Source organism: Podarcis pityusensis (genome assembly GCF_964106645.2).
Source record: "Podarcis pityusensis genome assembly, chromosome: 4".
NCBI lineage: Eukaryota > Metazoa > Chordata > Lepidosauria > Squamata > Lacertidae > Podarcis > Podarcis pityusensis.
Window position 1 is genome coordinate 20,488,245 of NC_138027.1, and position 19,271 is coordinate 20,507,515.

At 42.7% G+C, this 19,271-nt stretch overlaps 1 protein-coding gene and 1 long non-coding RNA gene across 2 annotated transcripts in view; one reads left to right on the forward strand and one right to left on the reverse strand.

Annotated features, from left to right (window-relative positions):
* Nucleotides 1–19,271, reverse strand: part of PDGFD (platelet derived growth factor D) — a 142,059-nt gene that overhangs the window by 112,111 nt on the left and 10,677 nt on the right. The gene's annotated exons all lie outside the window — the stretch shown is intronic.
* Nucleotides 1–19,271, forward strand: part of LOC308475431 — a 163,059-nt gene that overhangs the window by 95,538 nt on the left and 48,250 nt on the right. The gene's annotated exons all lie outside the window — the stretch shown is intronic.

Here is a 19,271-nt window from a genome sequence, read left to right on the forward strand (position 1 = left end):
TTCTCAAACTGATCTTGCATTTCATTCACTCATCCAAACATTTCTCTGAGATGCTGTACACTGTGTTGGAAATACAGAGCTGACATACTGACTTTAACAAGCGATCAGAGGTTGCAGAGGCTGAAGGTGTCCTTCACAGATAATTACTGAGTGCCATTGCGGCTGAATTATTTGCAATGCTAATGCCTAACCTACCAGTTCTTTCTTTCTTGTTCTTTCTATCCTGTTTAAAAAATAAATCAATTTCTACCAATGTTAGTCAATCGATTTAAATACTGTAGAAATAATGTTCAAATTGGGGTCCACAAATTGACCTCCCACCTTTCATCTCCTCTTACCTGGGTGTTGCTGCGTCTTTTTTTGGCAGTGGCTCTAAACAACAACAAGCAACACGGCGGCTAATAATATACTGACAAAATCTTTATAACATTATACTGTTTCAAAATTCATAAACAGAAGACATGTAATATGTGCATGGAGTCACAAATAATAGGAATCAAATAAATGTTCCATGAACAAGAATGGTAGGAGTGGTAAGTCACTATCAAAAGTCAATGAGATGGAGGCAAAATGCCTTTCCACAGTCAATAGCCTGCAAATGTGAGATGATAGGTGCTCCTAACGTAGCAATAGGGTACTCCGAGCACAGAAGCAGACAGCAGAACACTTCTTCCAGGATAATGAACTGTTTCAATGATAATTCAAATTAATTGTCCCCAGAGGTGCATCAAATGGCCATGGATCAGCAATCATGTAAAAGTGTAGTAAGCTGATGTTGTTGGCAGTGGCAGCAGAAAGGAAAAACAGTGGAAGGGCTCTCCCCAATACAGTCATACAGATGCTTCAGGTTGTACGTTTTCGGGTTGCGTACCGCGCCAAACCCAGAAGTACCGGAATGGATTACTTCCGGGTTTCTGTGCTTGCGCATGCGCATAAGCGCTGAATTGCATGTGCAGAGACGCAGCACTGCGGGTTGTGAATGCTGTGGGTTGTGAACATGCCTCCCGCACGGATCATGTTCGCAACCAGAGCATCCACTGTATCTCTTTTGGAACTGGGCAAACTTCTATGGGTTGTGCTGGGTGCAAAGAGCCCCTGGAAAACGTAGGCTTTGTGATGTCATAGGGGGTCTTGGGAAAATGATGCTTTGCAGGGTTACAGTGGTACCTCGGGTTAAGTACTTAATTTGTTCCGGAGGTCTGTTCTTAACCTGAAACTGTTCTTAACCTGAAGCACCACTTTAGCTAATGGGGCCTCCCACTGCTGCCGCGCCGCCGGAGCACGATTTCTGTTCTCATCCTGAAGCAAAGTTCTTAACCTGAAGTACTATTTCTGGGTTAGCAGAGTCTGTAACCTGAAGCGTATGTAACCTGAAGCGTATGTAACCCGAGGTACCACTGCATTTGCACGTGGTAGTGTACAGAGCATCGGCATGCGGGACAATGGAGGAGGGAAGAGGAGAAACAGCCTCTGTCTTCACCACTCCTGTTTGTCAGTGCTGTAGCAGCAACAGCACCAGTGGGTGGGAAGGACTGAGAAGAAGTATAGAGGCAGAAAAAAAGTATTCCATATCTAAACGATGGAACTTGCTCACACAGGAGACAGGGATGCCCACCAACTCTGATGTGTCTAAAAAGAAAAGCATGGAAAAGCAGGCTATCGATGGCTGCTGGCCACGATGGCCTTTGCAGATGGGAGAGAGCAGTGCTTTCAAATCCCAGTGGCTGAAAACCACAGGAAGGGAGAGCACTCTTGTACTTAGTTCCTGCTTGTGGGTTTCCCACAGAAATCTGGCAGGCCACTGTGAGAACAGGATGCTGGCCTGAATGGACCAATGGCACGACTCAGTAGGCTGTTCTTATGAGGCCTTGGGGGCAGCCTGTGAGGAATAGCTGAGCTGAACTTCAGTTTGTGTGAGCTGTAGGTAGGTACCCCCAATGCACCGCAGAACATTTTCTAATATGGTTAAAGATTGTGACGGTCTTCCTTCCTTTTTCCAGCTTGACTTATTTCACCCGATTCACAGATCAGAGCAGCCTCCACTGACAGATGGATGGAGGCAGAAGAGGAAGCTATAGATTTTCCTAAAATCCCTCGTAACAGATCTTAAATTAGCCATACGAAATGCAAGAAGCAATTCCCACAAAAGGAGAGTTCTGAAGGATTTACTGATGTTATTTCTCACTCTCGCCTCTCACTGCCTCAAGTTTCAAAGCAGGGAACTGTGCCATAGGAAACAGCACAAAGCAGATCTGTGACCAAATAGCCCCTTGAAATTTCCCACAAATGTTTGTCAGCAGAGAATTTGAGGTGTGTGGGAACATTTCCTCAAATTTCTGGAGGGGAAGGAGAAAATTATCAACAGTTTCTGAGGGGATGGGGCCACAACTAGTAATAGCAGTTGCACAGTTTCTCCCCACACCCCCTCAGTCCCCCCCCTTTTTTATCGCTGCTGCAAGATTCTAGATCTCCTGTTTCTCAATATTATGGGAGAAAATGTATTGGCTGAGGCAACTACTTAAACTTGGGGCACCAACTTTGTAAATTTCAGGCACCAAAAATGGGTCTTTAGCAGACATTCAGTGTGGACAAAGTGTGGAATTTCAGGGAACGACAATCCGTTTCTGCTGCTCGTATTCCACTTTGCCAGTTTCCCCCTTTATCCATTATCCATTCACCGTGGCCTGATTTGGAAAATACTTACCCATATCCGTCCTGCAGGCGTGTGGTTTCCCTCTGTGCTGGCCTGTTGCACTTATCACACTCAGAGGCGTAGGAAGGGGGGATTGGGGGCAGACCACCCCGGGTGTCATCACTGAGGGGGGTAACATTTGGAGTGCCGCCCGCCACTCCCAAGCCTCCCCAAGCCATCAATGGGGGACGACGACAAATAATTCCACACCTGGTACCACCTGACCTTGCTACGCCTCTGATCACACTTCTGATGCCACCATGTGTCCATGTTTCAGTCGCATATACAATCCAGCATGCACAGGCTCAGATTGCACAAACAATTCATGGCTTTTTACCTATGATGCTGATCAGTCTCCTATACGCTTTGGATTTTTAATGCACATATACCCTACTGACACATTACGACTACTTGTCTAAGGACCCCAAACAAAGTCACACCAGATGCGTGAAGGAGACAAATCTTCAAGGCCAACAAACATTAGCAAACCCCAGGCAATAAAATACAGTTTGCAAAAAATTAAATCGGGATCACAGATCAGATCAGAGGGACAGCCCTGGTTCAAACACAGTCCTCCCGCAATTGTCAGCTCGGTGGAGCTGCTCTCAGATGGTGAGAGTAACACATAACCAGGCTCATAATGTGAAATCTTTCTAAAACCCTTCCTGTCATGCAATGTTTATTACAAGCTTAAGGGTACGATGATGCAACAGAAAACGTGTGCTGATGTTCAGCAACTTGGTGTGACTTGGTTGGCTATTCAGTCCTTGAAATACTGCTTCAAACAAAGATTTGTGGACAGCCTGTTTTGAAGGAACTGCTCCATGCACTGTAGTCTTCAGCTCTGACAATTATCTTGGCGCTACCAGTCCTACCTGTATTTCTTCCAGATGGGAAGCTGCCACCAAAATCTGGAAACCCCTGAGAGAAAAACAGGTGAGGTTGCCGCCTTTGTATTTTTCCAATCAGACGTGTTTGGCAGAGATCACTGATGTCCAATGAATGAAAACCTTTCAGTATAATTAGGTTCTGAAGTATAGTTAGATGTTGATAGGCCAGGGAAGCAAAATCTAGGCTGCAATCCTGTGCCCTGCTACTTGTTGTTCACTGCCATGATACAGGATTACAGCCTTAGAAGAATTGTGTATGCAATATGAATTGTAACTCTGAAGAAAAAATGCAGTTTTCCTGTAGTTTGCAAAATCTTTAAAATTAATAGGTTACCTTTCATTACAGTGGCTGACACTAGTCAATTAATGGCTTGCTTTGTAATCCATTAAAATTAAAGAATTCTGTATTTCCGCCCTCTTGCTATGAATATGTTTTGGAAGCTAGGGAAAGAAATATAAACAGCTAACAATGTAATCCACAAAGCCTCCAATTGATTGAGAAATGCCTTTCTTTATTATTATTTGGAGATTGCTTCAAATAAAGAAGTGTGTCTTTCAGCCTCATATCTGCCAATGACAATTTGCCTTCATTGGTCAAACTCTCCTCAATTAATCCAATGAATCTATAGTTGATTAATTTTTAAAATAAAAATTAATTGAGATCTGCAGGCCATCTATCATCATAGAATGTCAACGGTGGGTTTGGAAGCTCACATTCTGTGCTAAGCTACCACCACCACATTTCCCAGGTTTCTGTCTGTGTTTGGATGTGAGGTAGATGACTGGCTTATCATGTGATCACATGGCTAGTCCTACCATTAGCCAGAATGAGGAAGTGGCCTCAGACAGAGGGTTTTGAAGTGTAAGTGGGTTCCCACAAAGCAAGACACAGTGATGACAGCAAAAACCTTTATTAAACTAACAGAACTGGACAACAGGGGCAAAGCAGCTGCTTATATACATTTCTGAAGGCGTGAGCCACTCCCACTCTCAACGTGATTGGCTGGCCAAACTCCCAAGCAGAGTTTAAGGGCCAATGGCAGTAGCCCAAATCCTGAAATGTTCTGTGATTGGATATCATGTATCGAATCAGAACACGGGCTCAGAATCCTTAGTCCAGACTCAAGCTCAGGCAAACACAGACCACAGAATACATAACAGGTTTTGCCTGCCGTGAAAGGCCAGTAAAATGTTAATTATTTAATACTATTCAGTGTTATTGAGAGAACTTAAGAAGACTCCTGCTGGATCAGATCAGGCCAATGGCCTGTCTAATTCTGCATTGTGTTCCCCCAGTGGCCAACCAGATGTGTATGGGTAGCCTGAAAGTAGGACATGAGCCTGAAAGCAGCACTCACCCAACTTGAAATTCCCAGCACCTAATATTTTGAGGTCTACTGCTTTTGACAGGAGTGGCAGAACATAGCCATTGTGGCTAGTGGTCTTTATACTCCATGAAAATGAGGTGCAGTTTTGTGGAATTTACCCAGTTCCAAAATAACATGGTTAGCCTTGGGTACCAAGTACTTTTACTTGCAGTGGGGGGGGGGGGTGCCCTTTGTTGCCCCACCTCAGGCTGCCAAATGTCTTGGCCTGCTCCGTGTGACATTTACACCACCCAGTAAGTTAGCATGAAAAAGGGCTGCCTGCATTTACTCACAAACTGGCTGTTGAATGTCCAAGTGTTATGAACTTGGGTCATTCTACTGTTCCCTGCCAGACTTTGGCTTCATAGCAAGACAGCTGATTGAGGGCCTTCTGCCATGTATTGGAAGTGGAAAAATCTGTTTGCCCGAATAAATAAAGCCCTCGGAGATGCATAAAGTCAGAATATTTTTCTTACCCCTTTAGCTTCTGGTTCTGCATCTTCACCATCTGCTGGAATTTATTTTTAAGCTCTAATTTTGTAAAATGGAAGAGGAGAGTCTGTTGCCAAGATATAAAGTCACGATTTGTAGGGGGGGGGGGGGAATGAAAGTTAGTATTATTATTTTTTTACTTAGCTATTGCCATATACTGTATGCCTGTGCCAGAGTGCAACGGCTGAACCAGAACGGTTTGATATTGCCCTGTTGTCATGTTTAGGCCACTTTAATAATAATAATAATAATATTAATAATTTATTATTTATACCCTGCCCAACTGGCTGGGTCCCCCCAGCCACTCTGGGCAGCTTCCAACAAAACACTAAAATACAATAACCTATTAAACATTAAAAGCTTCCCTAAACAGGGCTGCCTTAGATGTCTTCTAAAAGTTTGGTAGTTATTTTTCTCTTTGACATCTGGTGGGAGGGCGTTCCACAGGGCGGGCGCCACTACTGAGAAGACCCTCTGCCTGGTTCCCTGTAACTTGGCTTCTCGCAGTGAGGGAACCGCCAGAAGGCCCTCAGCGCTGGACCTCAGTGTCTGGGCAGAACGATGGAGGTGGAGACGCTCCTTCAGGTATACTGGACCGAGGCCATTTAGGGCTTTAAAGGTCAGCACCAACATGAATTGAATTGTGCTCGGAAACGTACTGGGAGCCAGTGTAGGTCTTTCAAGACCGGTGTTATATGGTCTCTGCGGCCACTCCCAGTCACCAGTCTAGCTGCCACATTCTGGATTAATTGTAGTTTCTGGGTCACCTTCAAAGGTAGCCCCACATAGAGCGCATTGACATAGTCCAAGCGGGAGATAACTAGAGCATGCACCACTCTGGCGAGACAGGCAGGTAGGGTCTCATCCTGCGTACCAGATGGAGCTGATAAACAGCTGCCCTGGACACAGAATTAACCTGTGCCTCCATGGACAGCTGTGAGTCCAGAATGACTCCCAGGCTGCGCACCTGGTCCTTCAGGGGCACAGTTACCCCATTCAGGACCAGGGAGTCTTCCACACTTTCTATAGAATCATAAACTTGTAGAGTTGAAAGGGACCTAAAGGGACATTTGGCCAAACCCCTGAAATGCGAGGTGAAGTGTGGGCTTGCAGAGGCTATTCCCGGTTGCAGGGATGAAGGTCCACAATCTGCCCTCAAAGGCTGATGGACTCTGATAGAGGCTCTGCAAGACAGTGTTTTGAAAGGGGATTTGCAAAACCCAAGTTTTGAGAAGCCCCTTGCAAAGTGCAATGTTGCGCAGCGCTTTGAAAGGGGCTTAGCAAGACTGTTTAGTGCTTTTCTGTGTGATTAGCGTTCCTTCTCTTGTAACAACCCTTACTCTTACCCTTGTAAGAGTGTAATAATATTGCCATCCCTACATTGTATATTTGTGGGTGGGCCAAAACATCAGCTTCTTTAAGCAGATCCCCTGGACTAACTTGAAACTTATACTGAGTATTTCCAGGTCTTGCTCTCAGCCACAACGCCAGCTCTCTGGAGATTCAATGATCAGCCTTAACCTCAGCCAGGAAAGTATGCTTTTATAAATTAAGATTTGTTTAAGAAGAATAAACAAACAAACAAACAAATCATGCAGCTGTTTAAGTTTTGTTTATGTTGGTTGAACGTCTTTGCGGTTAAACAAGCAAAGAGGATGAAAAAAAGTTCTACTGTTCACATTTTGCTTGCACGACTCAGTTCTTCCTCCTTCCATTTTTGTATTGGAGGCTGAATGAACAAATGGACTGATAGGTTTGAACTGCTGATGTGCGCTTTATCATGAATTCCCAGCAGATACACAGAATCACAGGATGTAGAAGGTTGATAAATCCAACCTCTCTGAAACTGGGTATCATTTGCAATTTGGTTGAAGAGACCTGGGGTACAAATTCCATTTCAAGGATTAAAGGTAGAGTTGCCATACATCCGGACTGTCCCTGCAGCAGTGTCTGGCAGCAGTGTCTGAGTGGAAATTGGGGCATATGGCAGCCCATGCCGTTTCCCCATAAAAATAGCTCAAAAGCAGCAAAATAATAATACAGTGGTACCTCGCAAGACGAATGCCTCGCAAGATGAAAAACTCGCAAGACGAAAAACTCGCAAGACGAAAGAGTTTTTCGTTTTTTGAGTTGCTTCGCAAGACGAATTTCCCTATGGGCTTGCTTCGCAAGACAAAAACGTCTTGCAAGTTTGTTTCCTTTTTCTTAAAACCGTTAATACTGTACCCAGGGTGCATTGCTTGAAGAGGTGCAGTTGCGACTTGACTTCGAGGAGCAACTCATAGCACGCGGTGTGGTAGCCTTTTTTGAGGTTTTTGAGGTGTGGTAGCCTATTTTGATTTTCAATGCATTCCTATGGGAAACCGTGCTTCGCAAGACGAAAAATTCGCAAGACGAAAAAAATCGCAGAACGAATTAATTTCGTCTTGTGAGGCACCACTGTAATGGGCATAACTAAAAAAACTGGGCAAAACTAAAAAATGCTCAACAACGTTTCTGTCCGGCAAGCCTAATTAAAGGTCTGGACTCAAAATTAAGTTGGAAACACCAGTATTTTGTGTGTGTGTGTGTGTGTGTGTGTGTGTGTTTAAGGATGTTAGTTGTGGATTCCAAATAGATCCATCATAATTATTGCGAAGGGATTTGGCCTTTTCATACACATAGCTTAGCATTGTTTAATTGTTTGCAATAATAGTAACACAGGCTGCTGTTGAACGCATTTACACGGAAGTAAGCCCACTGAACACAGTGGGCCTCACTTCTGATTCAACATGGATAGGGTTGTGCTGCATGTGGAGAATGGACAAATAGACATAGAGTTCGAGCGGTTGTCTTTAATACAATACGCCTGATTCTACAGTGGCAGTCTGCTCCTTATAGAAACACCAGCAAGGTCTCCTGAGAGTTTCATAAAGATTGGCTTGGTCTGTAATCGGGGAGGCAGTCTGCTGGTGGCCTGGTCTCAACATGTCAACAAAATAATGAACTTGGCGTGGTAGCTAATGTACAAGGCTTAGCTAGTTCCTTTGATTATGGCTTAGTTGGTTACATCTCTGTCTGGGAGAGATTTGATGGGGTTACTGAGTCATGATCAACAGAGATCCAGTGAGATCCAGTGTACTATCCAGTACAGGATGTCTGCTCACATAGTGGGGGTTCTGTTCCTCTCCGCTACAGTCCCCCATGTAACCCCAAAATATTCTCTTGAGGGTTTGGGGAACCTTTGCAGCAGATTTTTTTTGGGGGGGGGGGTCTTGTGGGAAAAGAGAAACTGGAATTCTTATTGCACAGCAGAGTTCCATTGAACAAGTGGGCTGATAATACTGGGTGTCGACATTTATTTTTAAAGCATGAAACAGCACTTCAGACAAGTTTTTCTCTGGTTCTTGAAGGATGTAGTTAATCATTAAACATAAATTTAAATGACTTCCATAGAATACCATCTTAAATTAAGTATAACTTTTTCATTTGTTCATTCATTTACACACACACACACACACACACAGGCATGCCAGTTCTAGTTTTCTTGACTCTTTTAGTCAAATATCTTTGTCTTTAATTATGGGCAACTAACTGAACAGCTAGAAGATGATGTCAGATTATCTGATCTCATACTTCAGCAATTTTGGTCTATGTGCAATATTTAGATTTTATTGCACTTCGCTGTAAATAACATGTTTTGTTTTAAATCTCTTTTGGCATCACACAGAAGTAAAATGGATGTCTTTGTAGTAGCAAATCAATAACATGTGCTATTATTTTCCATTGTTTTCAGAAATACAAATACCATAGACTACATGAAGGACTTTGGCAGGAGTTATGTGAAACTGAAAACATTCTACATCCATGAAGATCCACAAAGTCCAAGAAGATAGATAATGTTGGCCATGCAGTCACTCTCAGTTGAGTTATTTTCAGCTCACACAGATGTCAATAATTCAGTTAGGATTACAGAAGTTCCTTTTCACCAGTGAAAATACTACAACTGGTAATTATTAAGCCTGCTGTATTAATGCATAAAAATGGAATTCAGGTGAAATATGGCATTCTTGAAAATTCCAGTATCGATGCAAAATATATCGGCCCCAACTCTGAATATCCTCTATGCTATCAACAAATCACGTTTTGAGTCACAGTTATATAAGTGATCATTGTGTATTTTTATGATTCCTGCATTCTTACGATATTTCAGTCACTGACAGCAAACCATTTGCATTCTTTCAAAATATTTACTTTTTGAGCCACATTCTCTGTATTTGCACAAGCGAAAAATGCATTCACAAAAACAATTGCCTGTGCACTCTTAAAACTACAAAAACCTTGATGCAGTATGATGAAGACTGAATAGAAATGAAAACCTCTGGGACCTTTAGCTGAACCGAGGAATCCTCAATACCGACTGAATGACAACACAAAGGGATCTAGCTGAAACTTGAGCAGAAAGATGGCAATCAAGGGTGAAAAGATGTTTATTTTCAAAAGTCACATATTTTGATAAGGTACTGAGATTTGACAAGCCAAGCATAGCTGGTCCTGGAAGAATATAAACACTCCCCCGCAATTACAATAGGATGACAATTATATTATAGTATAAGCAAAATACACATTGTCACGTTGCATGAGGCATGTTTGTAGAAGGAGGAATTCTAGACTGAGAGGACTGTTAGTGTGTGTGTGTGTGTGTGTGTGTGTGTATACACACATGTGGAAGCCTCTAAAAATCCCTGTCACTGAGAGATGAGCCACTCGGAGATGGGTGGGAAGGGCAAGCTTTGCTTGAACTGCAATTGTGTCCCCCAGCGGTCAGTACTTTAGATAGGAGTTCGTTGAAACCATTCATTCATATTGAAGAATGTAAAGGTGTTATTTGAAGACATCTTCAAGATGCTTGTCTGACTGTGGTGCCTCCACTGACTGAGAAGCAAGATGACTTTCAAATGTGTAGTGTGGCCTCAGAATGTATAATGTTTCTTGGTGTGGCGTTCATACGGAGCCCCCCAGTCATCACACGGACTATTGACCAGTACACCACTAATCCGCTGCCACCAACCAGGTCCTCCCTGGTAAATCACTTAGTCTCAGTCAGGTTCATAAGTTAACTAAGAAGAGTGTAGTTTATTGCAAACACAAATAAACTTTAACTGCATTCAAATCCTTGCTACTCTTTACCTTCTTAGTCTTATTTTATTCTGTCTCTCACTCTTCTACCTCCCCTCACACAAGAAGCAACTGCACTAACTGTCTCTCTATTTCCAACTGTCTGCCAACTGCTTTCCCAACTGCCTTTTCCCAACCAACCAACTAACTAACTAACTAACTCTCGGGCTAAGCCCTTTTATGAACAGGTAGGCTCTGCCTCTGGCTTTTCTATTGGTCTACCTATTAACTCTTTCTCTCCCCCTGTATAGACATTTTCAAACGAACGGGCAAACACCACATCTGGTCAGACTGTTTTTATATAACGAGAGCTGTTTTGTGTTTTTTTTAATTGATTTGATTTCACCTTGAACATTTCTTATTGCATGCAGCTAGGCTCACACTAGACTGTTAGATTTCTGAACTATACTATTTGAGACTGGAAATAGCAATGTCTTTTAAAAAATGTTTCCCACACATTAAAAAAACAACCTGTATGTAGTAAATTGTATGTAGCACACTGAAGAGAAATGCTGAGCACAATCCTGTCCCCAAAAAGCTAATTTACTACATATTTATTTATTTAGACATTTATGTTCCACTCTTTGGGCGGTAGCTTCTCAGAGTGACTAAAGGCCAAGGTATAAATTTCCCAGAAGAGACAGGTTAATATGAGAAGCAACAGATCTACCTCTAACAATGGCACCACCTGATACATTACAATTACCTATTCCCAGCAAAGATGTCTTTTTTTAAAAAAAGTCATCCATTCAGCCTGGTGTGCAAATTGGATGCTAATTAAAAACCATATGAATACCTGAACCTTTGCAACTCAAAGCTGTAAAGTAAATTAGCATTTTATTTACTGGTCATTAACATGAGGTGAAGAGCAGAGGATATTGCACTATTTTTAATAAGGTCACAACTATAATAAATTATTCTGAGACAAATTGGGCAACTTCACCCAAAGAGAAGCGCCCTGGGTTTGCAAAGGAGGCAGGCTGCATAGAGAGGAAATAATGATAGTGGTGGCTTATATGACTTGCACTTAGAGATGGGCAGAGATCCATCTTTTTCTGGTCACTAACAATTATCACTGTGCCAATTTCTAAAAAAATAAAATAAAATATTACTCCCCTGCAAAAGGGAATTCCATTTTTGGGCCTCATTTTCAGGGCACTTCAGAATTTCTTTACAATTTCTATGGTTGTGGTGTTTTAAGATTGTTGTTTTTGTTTAGTCATTTAGTCATGTCCGACTCTTCGTGACCCCATGGACCAGAGCACGCCAGGCACTCCTGTCTTCCACTGCCTCCCGCAGTTTGGTCAAACTCATGTTGGTAGCTTCGAGAACACTGTCCAACCATCTCATCCTCTGTCGTCCCCTTCTCCTTGTGTCCTCCATCTTTCCCAGCATCAGGGTCTTTTCTAGGGAGTCTTCTCTTCTCATGAGGTGGCCAAAGTATTGGAGCCTCAGCTTCACTATTTGTCCTTCCAGTGAGCACTCAGGGCTGATTTCCTTAAGAATGGATAGGTTTGATCTTCTTGCAGTCCATGGGACTCTCAAGAGTCTCCTCCAGCACCAGAATACAAAAGCATCAATTCTTTGGCGATCAGCCTTCTTTATGGTCTAGCTCTCACTTCCATACATCACTACTGGGAAAACCATAGCTTTAACTATACGCACCTTTGTCGGCAAGGTGATGTCTCTGCTTTTTAAGGTTTTAAGGTTACCTTATTGTAAAGAGGTGGTTGAGGGTGGTGTGTGTCTTTCTTTTCTTTTTCAGCACTCTGCAGCCTCCCTGGCTGCCTACACTCCCTGATCTGAAAGCCCCTGTGGGCTTTCACTGAAGCACAGGCACCTGGGATGGCTGCAGAGCACAAACTATACATGGGTGAGATGATTTGAAGAAAGGAAGAAAGGATACTCACAAGCACCCCTTGGCTACTACAAAAGTAAGATGAGCCCATCAAAAACCCTGCACCCCACCCATAAGAATTTCACTGAAATTTTCTCTCCCCTTTGATCATTTTCAAATGCAATTTATTTCCTTCTAATTGATGGAAATTAATTAATTCATAAATCCTTTCCATTCCTGCATTTATCTGCACTTTAAAAAACATGTGCACAGAAATTTTATTCAAATACAAAATTAATCTCAAACAGTGCGTTTCTCCTTTTACCCTAAAATATGCCGTTTTAACATATTTTGTTATGTATGAGTCAGAACTATATTGCAAAATCCAGAGAGGCGAGAAACCCAAAGGAGAATTTCATTTTGATTTCCACATGAGTCTGGGAGGTGCAGATCAGATCAGTTCCCATAGGAATTCACGGAAACAAAAGTTCATTGAACACCGGGGGGGGGGGGGATTCCCTCGATGGGCCTGTAATTTATTTCAGCCTCTAATCCCTATTTGGAAAATGGCGTTCGGCTGGCTACTTTCCAGGTGTTTGAGAAGCAGCCATGTTTAGTGACTTTGGGGAGAGAAGATGAAGCGTAACACATCAACTTACTCGTTTTATTTATTTCACAAGATTTAAATGCTGTTTGATTGCAGCAAAACCTCAAAGCGGTTTATGAAAATGATGAAACAAAATTCTCAGGGAGAAAAACAGCTTAAAACTATATACAACATTCAAAAAAATAATGAAAATCAAGCCAATGTGAGTTCTTGAAAACCTCTTAAGAATATCCTGTCTGGACTCAATGAATCATATATCATTAATTGGTTGCAACTGAGGGTCCTTCAGTGCACCTACTGTTCCTGATTTTAAAAAAGAGTGGGAGGAGATGTGTCTTTATTATTTTCATATAATAGGACAGACAGAAACTTAACTGCTAGCAGAAATGGACACTGTTCTTGTTCTCTTATCCCATGGGCAAGATGTTTTCACCTACAGCATTTTCTTAACACTGCCATAGAAAAAAGGTGCGTTGCTTGTTCACAGTATCAGCAGCAATGAATGGATTCTTCGCGAAGTGCTGAAACAGCAACCATTTGCCGACTTTTGTTGGCCTAGAGTCTTTTTTTTTACTTTCCTCAAAGGTACTTTTTGGGAGCACGAGCCACTGCCTCACTCTATTAACTGTTCAGTTTGCTTTCAAGGCCTACACGACTTGGAGCCCACTGAGCTGAACTCTGCCAACCAGCCACATATTGCAACCTCCCAATGACTTTCTTATCTATTTTTCCTGCTTGCCTGAGATTTCGAAAGCAGCGTGTCCGTCAGGCTCCTGTTAGGCCTAGTGAGTTGCAACCAGCTTGGCGGGTCCCATACTGTGCAGGCTTGTGTGTGAAGCGGTTTGAAACAATAAAAAGCCTCTCTCAAATAAGCCCATCTCAAATGTCTAGTATTATTGTCACCTGGTCCTTTAAACTCCGCTAGAAAGGAATCGGTGAAGTAATTGTTGTTGCTTTATACATTGCCGAAAATGAGAAAATGGATTACCAGAAACAGAGAACGATAGAGCACACAGATCTGCAGAGAACCTACATGTGGTGTTGTATAATTATAGGTCAATTTTTTTTGGGGGGGGGGAGCAATCTCAGGAGTCCAGGAATCTTAAATAAAACAAAACAGCACAGTAAGAAGCAGGGAAATGCCACTATGTAGCAAATTAGAAAGTAGGGGAACCATTTACTGTACACACTGCAAAGAATAGAGAGAATGCATCAGCAACAAAAGCTGACAAAGTGTAATAATAACAATAATAATAATAATAATAATAATAATAATAACAACAATAACAATAACAATAACAACAATAATAATAATAATAATTTATTTATACCCCGCCCATCTGGCTGGGTTTCCCCAGCCACTGTGGGCAGCTTCCAGCAAAATATTAAAATACAATAATTCATCAAATATTAAAAGCTCCCCTAAGCCTTCAGATGTCTTCTAAAAGTCACATAGTTTATTTTCTTGACATCTGGTGGGAAGGTGTACCACAGGCGGGTGCCACACTACCGATTAGGCCCTCTGCCTGGTTCCCTGTAACTTCAGTTCTCGCAGTGAGGGAACTGCCAGAAGGCCCTCGGCGCTGGACCTCAGTGTCCAGGCTGAACGATGGGGGTGGAGATGCTCCTTCAGGGATACTGGGCTGAGGCCATTTAGGGCTTTAAAGGTCAGCACCAACCCTTTGAATTGTGACTGGAAACATACTGGGAGCCAATGTAGGTCTTTCAGGACCTGAGTTATGTAGTCTCGGCGGCCACTCCCAGTCACCGGTCATCTAGCTGCAGCATTCTGGATTAGTTGTAGTGCACAGATTTGTAGTATGCACAGATTTGCACAATGGTTGCATATACAATTTTATAGGTACATATGCAGATTTTTAAATGGCTGGAATTCAACTCGGATTCTCGCTCAACTCTAAATCTCCCTGTAGCGGGAAAGGCAATGTGTGACCAGATGACATCTGCACCTGTTCATTCTACTGTCTAGTGTCCAGGTGCTTGTTGATGAAAAACGCCAAGGCCCACCTGCTCTCCCTTCTTAGGGTTCATTACCTTTAAACTGGACTTGGAGTTGACAACCCTTCAAACCGAGGAACAGCCTCTGACAACACTTCAACTAGAGGAATATCCTCTGTAAAGTTGAACTCATGGCGTTTGTAGAAGGGTATGCAGACTGCTACCTTGCCAACAAAGGTCCGTATAGTTAAAATTATGGTTTTCCCAGTAGTGATGTATGGAAGTGAGAGCTGGACCATAAAGAAGGCTTGCCGAAGAATTGATGCTTTTGAATTATGGTGCTGGAGGACTCTCTTGAGTGCTCACTGGAAGGACAGATCGTGAAGCTGAGGCTCCAATACTTTGGCCACCTCATGAGAAGAGAAGACTCCCTGGAAAAGACCCTGATGTTGGGAAAGATGGAGGGCACAAGGAGAAGGGACAACAGAGGACGAGATGGTTGGATAGTGTTCTCGAAGCTACCAGCATGAGTTTGACTAAACTGCGGGAGGCAGTGGAAGACAGAGGTGCCTGGCGTGCTCTGGTCCATGGGGTCATGAAGAGTCAGACATGACTAAACGACTAAACAACAACAACATGCAGACTGCTATTGTTTTATTGTTGTTAGCCGCCCTGAGCCCGGCTTCGGCTGAGGAGGGCGGGATATAAATAACATTTATTATTATTATTATTATTATTATTATTATTATTATTATTATTATTATTGAAGTCTAGCTAGAGACAGGGCATCAGAGTAGCAAGGGAAATGTCCCAGCAAAGTGGATTCTCAGAGTGAAGGAGGGAGAGAAACCAGATAGCAACTACTGGAGGTTTTCTGGAAAATCTAATTAAGGAAATTTATGTTTTCCACGCCACAGAGGTTTGTGTTGCATTTTAACTATGATACTAAAAGAATAAGACGTCCACAGTAGCCTTCCTTGCTTCCTTCCTCTTCCTTTTCATTTAAACTTTTTTTAATCTCACATCTTCAGAATTAAAAGTATTGATTGTACTCTGCTCTCAAGTCAAATCAGTACATTGGCTTAGATGAGGCCAAATACACTTTTCCTCCTTTCTGAAAACTCCTGTTTTAGCATGGACACAAGAAAGCCACTAGCTTTGTAATTTATTGCATGCCATAACAGTTCAAGGATGAACAGTCATTAGAATTAAAAGAATATTGAGAGCTTTTTCATGTCACTCATCCAAGAAAGAAGGCTCTCCCTGTGGGCGAAGGAAGGCGTTGTGACACCCGGGGCGGGCGTCGCTACATAGGACGCATGTGCGGCATCGCTACGTACGACACATGCACCGTACGCAGCGCCACCGTACATGCACTGTATAGCAGTTTGCCGCTGGCACCACTCCAGCGCCGTACGGACAATGCCGGGATCCTCTGCTTGCGGCTGTGTCCGTATGGCGCTGGAGTAGCGCCAGGGCAAACCTCTATACAGCGCATGTGCAGCGTCACTACGTACAGCACATGCATGCGACACTGCACATACGCTGCACTTAGTGGTTTGCCGCTGGCACCGGGATCCTCTGCTCCTGGCTGCAGCCGCGAACGGAGGATCGTCCACATGCGGCTGCGGTGGCACGATGGCTGCTTGCGCCACCATGAGCCCCCGCGGGGTGACTTCTTGTCACCCCCGCAGACATGGAACCCGGGGTGCACCCCCCCCATTGCCACTGGCTCTCCCAGGTTATCGCAAAAGCTTTTGAGAGAGAAAGAAAGAGAAAGAGAAAGAGAAAGAGAAAGAGAAAGAAAAAGTGTGTGATAGTTGCTATGTGTGCTCCAGAAGGAAGGATATTCAAAGAATGTTCTATGATATCTTTGCTAGCATACAAGCTTTTAGGTATTTTTTTTCTGTTAAGTGCAAGGAATAGTTTTGTCGACCTCAAAACTATATACATTGTGTTGTCAACCAACACTGATCCAATAAAAGATATTATCTGGACAATGGGCACCAGTGGTTTTTAGACATCATACCTATATGAAACCTGCCACTGAGGAGCAGCAGTAGGAGACAGTTACTGCCTACAAGGCTTGATTTTCATGAACTTTACGGAGGCATCTGGTTGGTCACATCAGGAAGCAGAATGCTAGACTAGGTAGACGGATGTAGCAGGATTATAATCAAAGACTCCTAGAACTGTAGAGTTGGAAGGGACCACTAGGGTCATCTAGCCCAACCCTGTGCAATGTAGGAATCTTTCGCCCAACATGGGTCTCGAACTCTCGACCCTGAAATTAAGAGTCTCATTTTTTACTGACTGAGCTATCTCTCCTGGACTAGTATTATCATTGCTGGATTTATTACCCATTTGGGTAATCTTACTTACATTGTTCTCCTAGAATCTTTTCAGTTTTCAGTTCTGAAAATACTTTTTTAAAAAAATAAATAAAAATTAAATCTAAATATCAATGCTTGTGGATGGATTGTTAAAGTATTACTATAAAGTAGCAACTTCTTAAATTCAGCCCATTCCTGCTTATAACAATGCCACTATTCTGTGACTGTTTCTCCCCCACCAGCAATTAGAATCTGTGAACATTCTGTGACATTATAATGGCTCAGCCTTTGCTGAAGTAGGGGGAGCTTGCAGATGACAGGCAAATACAGTGGTAGCTCTACTTACGAACACGATCCATTTCGGGGTGCCATATGCACCCTGAAAAGTCCATAAGTAGAGCGCTGCTACTGCACATGTGCGAAGCTCACAGGGCGAACCCGGAAGTAAACACTTCTGGTCTGGGTTTGCCGCGTTCGTAACCTGAAAAGCTGCAACGCGAAGCAAACATAACACGAGGTATGACTGTAGTCAGTTTAGCAACCATTTCAACCCAGTAATAATAGTAGTAGTAGTAGTGGTAGTAATAATAATAATAATAATAATAATAATAATAATAATGATTTATTTATACCCCGCCCATCTGGCTGGGCTTCCCCAGCCACTCTGGGCGGCTTCCAAACAAAATATTAAAATACAGTAATGCTTGAAACATTAAAAGCTTGCACTGCTTCATGTATTTCAGTGGCTTCCCTTGCATGTTCTAAATGGCAGGTTGCATCACACAGACAACATGACTGTCCCCACTTCCACTGAGGCTGATAGGAATGTTGCCATTTATTATTTCGGTGGGAAGAAGCAAGGTCTCTCTCATTATATTTTAAGCTCTTCGGGTGAAGTTTGCTTCCATGTTTCTCATGGAGCTCAACCTCCTAAAGTCCCAAGTGCACAGCAGGGGTATTTGGGGGCTAGCAGGAAGTCTATTCAGCTGGCAACTTTTGTCGTCTCACGCTGTTCCCAGTGTGTCAAGTCAAGTGCTCAGACTGCCAAAACACAAATGTAGGAAGCTGCCTTTTAAAACACGAGACAAAGATCAGCGCCAAGGAATGAAACCAGAAATTACTCAAATACAATAGGAAGCTTGACGTCACCTAGAATTTATGACTTACCAGAATAGCAGAGACATGCCACACTGCCAAAAAGAGAGAGAAATATTTGCCCACTTGGGCTGCCATTCCTACGACGGTGTCACTAAAATGATTATTTGGAAGCAGACAATGAGTTCACAGCTGAGGCAACATCATATTGGCCCTGGCTGCAGCTGACTCAGTCCAATATGGTCTCATTCATTGGTCCAAAAATAATGAAGTGCTGTTGTTCTTGTGAAACAGCAGCATTCCATGCACTCCACAAGAAAACCAGCGGAACCAATTAAAAGAAAAACCCAACAACAGTTAAAACACAACAGCAAATAAAATTAATTTAGGATTCAAGATTAAGGTGAGATGGTTTCCAGACATCTGAAATCTGAAGGAACATCAGTCCAAGATAAAGCAGACTCATTTTCTGTGGCTCTGAAGGGAAGGACTAAGAACCAATGAATGGAAATAGCAGTGAAGGAAATTTTGGCTGAACTGAGATGAAGATTTTGTCAGTAGAGATGGACACATTGGTCAATTTCAGTTTCTTATTTATCCAATTTTAAGTTCATAGTTCTATACCAGTTTGCAACTTTTTTTTAATTCACCAAAATGTTAGTGCAAATATCTCCTAGTGCAAATCACTCCTTTACTGAGAGAAAGACAGGAAATAAATAAAACCAATCAATCAATCAAATGAAAGGAGGTCATTTGAACTCAATGGGACTTGCCTCTGGCAAGACATGCAGAGGCTTGTGCTCTTAGAAGATTATGATTAAGCAGATATGCATGTATCTTTGCAT